General features: G+C 44.3%; 1 long non-coding RNA gene across 3 annotated transcripts; it reads right to left on the bottom strand.

Annotated features, from left to right (window-relative positions):
* Positions 1-463: 463 nt before the first annotated feature.
* Positions 464-3,808, bottom strand: LOC131403228 (uncharacterized). Of its 3 annotated transcripts, none has more exons than XR_009219304.1 (4): positions 3,733-3,808; positions 2,949-3,053; positions 2,018-2,647; positions 464-1,450 (listed from the first exon to the last, which is right to left on the bottom strand). It is a non-coding gene; the product is annotated as an uncharacterized LOC131403228 (long non-coding RNA). The 3 variants fall into 3 exon arrangements; XR_009219305.1 differs by lacking the exon at positions 3,733-3,808 and having other exon boundaries at positions 2,018-2,246; positions 2,413-2,647; positions 2,949-3,711; XR_009219303.1 differs by lacking the exon at positions 3,733-3,808 and having other exon boundaries at positions 2,949-3,714.
* Between the last annotated feature and the right edge of the window lie 3,196 nt (positions 3,809-7,004).

Raw genomic sequence — 7,004 nt, forward strand, 5'->3', positions numbered from 1 at the left:
TCTCACCAATCTTCCTCTTTTTGTTTGAGGAAGATTGTCCCTGAGCTAACACCTGTGCCCATCTTCCTCTATTTTCGTACATGGGAGGCAGTCACAGCACAGCTTGATGAGTGGCGTGTAGGTCCGCGCCCGGGATCTGAACCTGCAAATCCTAGGCCGCCAAAGCGGAGCACGCGAATTTAACCACTACGCCACCAGGCCGGCCCCCAGCATTGCTTTTCAAGTTGATGAAAATGTTCTAAAATCCACTGTGGTGCTGTTTGCACATACCTGTGAGTACACTAAAAAAATCACTGAATTTTACATTTTAAATGGGTGAATGGCATGGTATGTGAATTGAATCTCAATAAAGCTGTTTAAAAAAGAAAAAATGAGAGAAAAGGAAATCATTCCAAGATAATAGAGAAGATTAAAGGGCCAAAGATGGAAACTGTGGATGAGCCACGCGAAAGGACGAGGGAAAGAAGATGACTCCGTGAAGACATCAGCAGGAGAAGGACAGAGCCAGTGGAGGGTGTCACAGACAGTAACAGAGAAACTTTCCAGGACAGTGTGAGAAGTAGAGGCAAGTGCTACAGAAAAGTCAAGTAAGGAAAGGATTAGACAAGACCCAATGGATTTGATTATAACCAAGTCTCTGGTCACTGGAGATCACAGGCAAGTGGGGAGAGAAACCAAGGCCTCATGCACAAGTTTAGAGTGGGACGGGAAGCGTTGAAACACTTGAAAGAGAACAGGATTTTAAACTGCTGAGCTGACAATTTTAACAGGATTTTAAACTGCTGAGCTGACGATTTTAAACCGTCCTGAAAATCACGGGTACTCGAAATATTTATGGAGAGTAATTTTAAGGATAGTCATTTGATCCATCAGAAAAATGTCTCATTCAATCCCTGCGTTTGAGTTTCCGAAAAATAGTATTGACTGAGTTCACATTCAGCATTACGTCTTCTACCTTTACTGAAGAACAAGTAGAGGCAACACTCTATATTATTTTAGGGTTATTACTGGAAGTTGTTAACTAAATCACCTACTCGAAAACAACAAAGATATTTTTTTATCTTCAATTGTCTTTATAGCCTATGAGGAATCAGTTTGCTTTATCTTCTCACCAATGTTAACCTTTAAAGAATTATCATGTCGGATACCCTGACACAGCTATCAAAAACCTCAGAAATAAATTTGGAACTCCAAACATAGTACATTTGTAACGTCAGAGGACCTGCATATATCCACCCGCCACCTTTGCTGTGCTCTCCAACTGTATTTCTATATCTTCTCTGAACGCATCTGATCCATTTCTATTTCTACTTTTCCACGTTAACGTATAGACACTTAAGCCCTTATAAAATCCATTGTAACACAAACAGGTTATCAAAAATCGAACTCACCTGAGCTATGTTCATTTTCTGCTACTCCTGGAAGCATGTAAAGAACTGTGAAGGTTCAGCTGGGGAGGAGGAAAGAGAAACGGGGTCATGAGAAACCTGGTCGGTCTTACAACTCCTACATTCATCTGCCTAAAACTCTCATAACACGAGCTGGAGAAAAGCCTTCCCTATGGGAAAATACCCCTTGGACATTCTTGAGAAAGGGCAAGAAGGAACACACAGAGGTAGCACCACCTGAACGTGCATATGTATCTTCGACATGACTACGTGGACTTAACCTTGCATTTTCACTGACTAAGGTAAACTGCTTTTTCTTGACGAATTAACAATGTATATCCTCTTCTGACTAATTAACAACAACAAAATAAAACAACAGAGGATTAAACAAAGTCAGCAGCACCAGAGGTGAAACCCTCCACCTTCATTAAACCTAATGTTGTCAAAAAACTACTCAGGCTGGATTATTAATCAAGTTCTTGTCTTTCACCTTGAGTTAGAACTTCCACAGAAAACTCCCAGATACAGATGGGATGCTTCATGCAAGAAATAAATTTGTTTAACTTTTTGTTCTAAATTGGTTGCAGTTTCTAAAAAAGGCCTTCGGATAAGATGCTTATAGTACTCACACGCGTGTAAGTCAGCAGCACCACGCTTAGTTCTTGGTTCTGTCCTGGCTGACTCTACAAAAACCATTCATTTCAGGCCTGATAGTTTTGGGCTTCCAAAGGCGCCCAGTGTAGAAAACCCTTCTTCTACTATCATTTCGTTATTCTCTACGTTCAGGAAAGAGGCAGCATCGGCATAACTCTAGACGCCACACGTGCTGATGAACATGGTGTGAGGGCAGCTCGGAATCTGAAGAGTGAGGGCAGAGTGAAGGAAACAGGGTGCTGTTGAGGATTTTGTCAGCACTGGCTGGGTACACCTTCCCCGGACACCATGTCCTCACCAGCCATCCAGTGAGCTGCCTTTTCCTGGGCAGCCTGACAGTCACCCACCCCTCTCAACGCCCGGTTACCACCTTCTGCAAGCTGGTCCACAGTGTCCACTGTCACACAGTCTGTGATGGCTTCTGGACGTGGTGACATCATCCAGTCTGATTCATGCTATACAGGGATCAAGAACTGCTTCTGGTGGAACAAATCTGGACCTGCTCCCGTCTGGAACCTTCCGCCTCTGCTCTGAAGCTCCGGTGAGGGGTCTGTCAGAAAGGCTGTTCTTCCAAGTGGCAGTGTTCCTGAGACTCCCTTTCCTGCCTTAAAAGAGTTACTTTGCTCGAGAGGGGCTGGGACCTGGGCCTGAGAAACAAACTCACTCTATTTGAAACCTTCCTCTAACACTCGAAGCCTGACTCTTTTGCAATTCACTAGAAATGTAGTACCCAGTACTGTTGCCATTAGTTGCATGCAACTACTACACTTCAAGTGTGGCTACTGCCACAAGTCAAAACCACATTTTGGATGTACTGAATTAAATACATCAGTAAAATTAACTTCACATCCCTTTCTTTTTCCCGTTGCTACGGAAAACCTTTACATTGTGTATGGTTTGCATTACCTTTCTCTTGGCCAGCACTCCATTAGGTACCAGACGGTGTCTTTGAGGACGGAGACGGCCTGGACGGCGAGGCAGGGTCAAGAGCCGCCGTCTGACCCAGGGGCTCTGGAGAGAAGCCACAAATCCCAGCACACATTTCCCGCGCGCTGAGATTCTGTCCGCGTGCACTCCACAATCACCCCTCCGGGAATGTGGGGGAGAGGACACTCTACTAAGGGCTCCGAGGGCTGCCGCGTCGGGTTTGGGGCACGGAGGAGACGAGGCAGAGCCAGACGCAGGGAGTGAAACCTATTCGTATTGGCACCCTACCTCTCCCACCCGCCGGCTGGTGCCCTGGGGTCTACCATGCCGCCGCCAGGAGCTGCCTTCCACTGTGCACAACGGCACGTTTACACCGACAAGGAGGCTTGTCGTGAGGGTGATGCGAAAGCCCAGACGAAGGAAACGGGGTCTTCCGAAAGCCCCCTACACAGGGGTCAGCACGAGCCCCGGACACAACGTCCCCAGACCACCCTTTCGTTCCCCGGAGAGCTGCGCGCGCTGCTCCCAGGCGCCCCGCGCTCCCCGCGAACGCTCGGGGGGCGCAGCCCTCCCGCCGCCCGCAGCCCCGCCCCGGCCGCGCCGCGCCTCCCGAGTCCCGACCGAGAGCCCGCCCTGCGGGCCGGGACGCGGCGGGCGCACGGCGCTGGGGGAGGGGAGGACTCCCCGCTCCCGTCCGCGGACACGAGCCCACCCGACCCGGCAGGGCCTCAGCCGCGCGGAGCCCCGTCCCCGGCGCGCTCACCCCTGGCCGCAGCCTCCGCTCCCGCCTAGACCCGAAGACGCCCACACCGTTCCCGTCTCGAGCCGGACTGGCGGACGGGAGGAGGCGGGATGGGTGTGCGCGTGCGCAGAGTGAGCGCCAAGGACCCTTCCCAGAGTGCTGCGCGGGGCGCCCACGACATCCAAGACTACATTTCCCATAGCACCTTGAGAGCGCAGGAAGTAGCTTGGGAAGCCTTTCTGCTTCTTGAGCGGGTTGGAAGACGTGACAATTGAACCTAACTGCTGGAGACTTTTCCTGAATCCTAGAGGTTATGGGTTAGACTTTTACTTTATGACGTTACACACTGGAAAGCGTGGTTCTCGATCGGATCCTGGTTGGAAAAAGCAACAGTTGCAGGAGCCAATTGGAGAAATATGAATATGGACTAGATATTAGAAATATTAAGGAAAATTACCATTACTTTGGTCACTGATAACATTTGGACGACGTAAGAAATTGTTATGTTTTAAGGATACATGCTGAAACATTTACAATTATGAAATCATGGATTTGTAATTTACTTTTTAAAACTTCAGCAAAACAATTAGAGAAAGCAGATATGGCCAAAGGTCAAGAATCATTAAATCTGTGTAATACATGTATATAATGCTCATTTTACTATTTCTGCTATTCTGAGTGTTTGAAGACATGGAGGTGGGGGTGGGGTGGGGAGGAGATGGAGGGAGGTTAGGGTGCGTTTACTGTCCCTGCAGAAGTGTACCTTTTCAAATCAAGCTGCCAAGAGAAGGAAAGGCGCACCCAAGGCTCTCTTATGAATACGGCTGTGAAATAGAACAAATAGGAGAAAATGGAGCCAATATTAACATAAAAGAGTAACATCTGTGACCGGCAGCGTTTATGGCGGGGTGGGGGGGGTAGGGGGGTGGGGGCGGGTAGTTGGGAGGGGAGAGAGAATAAGCTAGCTGTTGAAACTTACACAAGTAATACATGAAAATACATAGAACTGAAAATAAGAAAATTATTATATCAATTTTGCATTTCCATGAGCAAACCTTTTTTGAAAATTAATGTGTGCACACGTCGACTTTTTAATAAATTAGAGGCCTACGGACACAATAACATAATTTTTTTCTAGTAGACTTTTTTAGAGCAGTTTTAGGTTTACAGAATGATTGAGCAGAAAGCGCGAAGAGTTCCCATATACCCCCTCTCCTCACCCCACACACAGTTTCTCCTATTATTAACATCTTACATTACATTAGTGTGGTGCATTTTATACACTTAATGAATGATACGTTATTACTTGCTAAAGTCCATAGTTTACATTAGCAGTCACTCTTTGTCTTGTACAGTTCTATGGGTTTTGCCAAATGCGTAATGTCATCTGGTGTAATATCCGTCATTATAATGGTGTAAAATCACCATTACATTATTGTACAGAATAGTTTCACCGCTCTAAAAATCTCCGGTGCTCTGTCTATTCCACCTCTCCCTTCTTGTTTTCTCCTCCTGAACTCTTGGCAGCCACTCATTTCTTTGCTGTCTCAATAGCTTTACCTTTTCCAGAATGTCCTACAGGAAGTAGCCTTTTTAGACTGGCTTCTTTCACTTAGAATTTGCGTTTAAGCTTTCTCCGTGTCTTTTTCTGGCCTGATAGCTCATTTCTATCACTGAATAATATTCCATTGTATGGATGTACACGGTTTGTTTATCCACTCATCTATTGGAGGACATCTTGCTTGCTTCCAAGTGTTTGCAATTATGAATAAAACTACTGTAAACATTTGTTGTGCAGGCTTCTGTATTGACATAAGTTTTCAAATCAACTGAGTAGATACCAAGGAGCACAATTGCTGGATTGTGTAGTGGAGACTATGTTTATTTAGCTTTATAAGAAACTGCCAAACTGCCTTCCAAAAATGGATGTATCATTTTACATTCTCACCAGCAACGAATGAGAGTTCTCATTGCTCCATATCCTCACCAGCATTAGGTGTTGTCAGTGTTTTGGATTTTGGCCATTCTAATACGTGTGTAGTGGTATCTCACAATTTGCGGTTCTGTAATAACATCTGATGCCGGACTTCTTTTCATGTGCCTGTTTGCCATAAGTATATCTTCTTTTGTGAGGTGTCTGTTCAACTCTTTCACCCATTTTTTATTGGGTTGTTCATTTTCTTATTGTTGAGTTTTAAGAGTTACTTATATATTTTGGATAAAATTCCTTTACCAGATGTCTTTTGCAAATATTTTCTCTCAGTCCGTGGCTTGTCTTTTCGTTCTCTTGACGTTCCTTCACAGAGCAGAAGTTTTTAATTCTAGTGAATTTAAACGACCACTTTGTTCATTCATGGATTGTGCTCCTGGTGTTTTCTACAAACTCATTGCCAAACTCAAGGTCTCCTAGATTTTCTTCTGTGTTATCTTCTGGAAGTTTTATACTTTTGCGTCATATTTTTAAGTTTATGATCCATTTTGAGTTAACATTTGTGAGAAATGTAAGGTCTGTGTCTACATTTTTTTTTATGTGGATGTTCAATTGTTCTAGCACCGTTTGTTAAAAAGACTATCTTCTTTGCTCCTTTGTCAAAGATCAGTTGATAATATTTATGTGAGTCTGCTTGTGGGCTCTCTATTCTGTTCCATTAATGTTTTTGTCGATTCTTTCTCTAGTACCACACTGGTTTGACCACTGCAGCTTTATAGTAATTTTTGAAGTCAGGTACCGTCAGTCCTCTGACTTTGTTCTTTTTCAATACAGGCATTGCTCAGAGATGTTGCCGGTTCGGTTCCAGACCACCATAATAAAGCAAATGTTGCAATAAGGCGAGTCACGTGAATTTTTTGGTTTCCCAGTGCAGGTAAAAGTTATGTTGACACTACACTGTAGTCTAAGTGTGCAATAGCATTATTCTAAAAAAGCAATCTACATACCTTAATTAAAAGATACTTTATTGCTAAAAATTGCAAACCATCATCTGAGCCTTCGGTGAGTGGCAATCTTTTTGCTGGCGGGGGGACTTGTAAAAAAACTCAGTATCTGAGAAATGCAATAAAACGAGGTATGCCTGTATTGAGTTGGCTATTCTGGATCTTTTGCATTTCCATATAAACTCTGAAATCAATTTATCGGTGTCTGAAACAATAACTTGCCGTGATTTTGATTGAGATTGAGTTGAATTTATTGATCAAGTTAGTTGGAACTGACATCTTAACAATTGAAAGTTGCTATCCATTAACATGGAACATCTCTCCATTTACTTAGTTCTTCTTTGGTTTACTTCATCTGA

The sequence above is a fragment of the Diceros bicornis genome, unplaced genomic scaffold (genome assembly GCF_020826845.1).
Source record: "Diceros bicornis minor isolate mBicDic1 unplaced genomic scaffold, mDicBic1.mat.cur scaffold_595_ctg1, whole genome shotgun sequence".
NCBI classification, from domain to species: domain Eukaryota; kingdom Metazoa; phylum Chordata; class Mammalia; order Perissodactyla; family Rhinocerotidae; genus Diceros; species Diceros bicornis.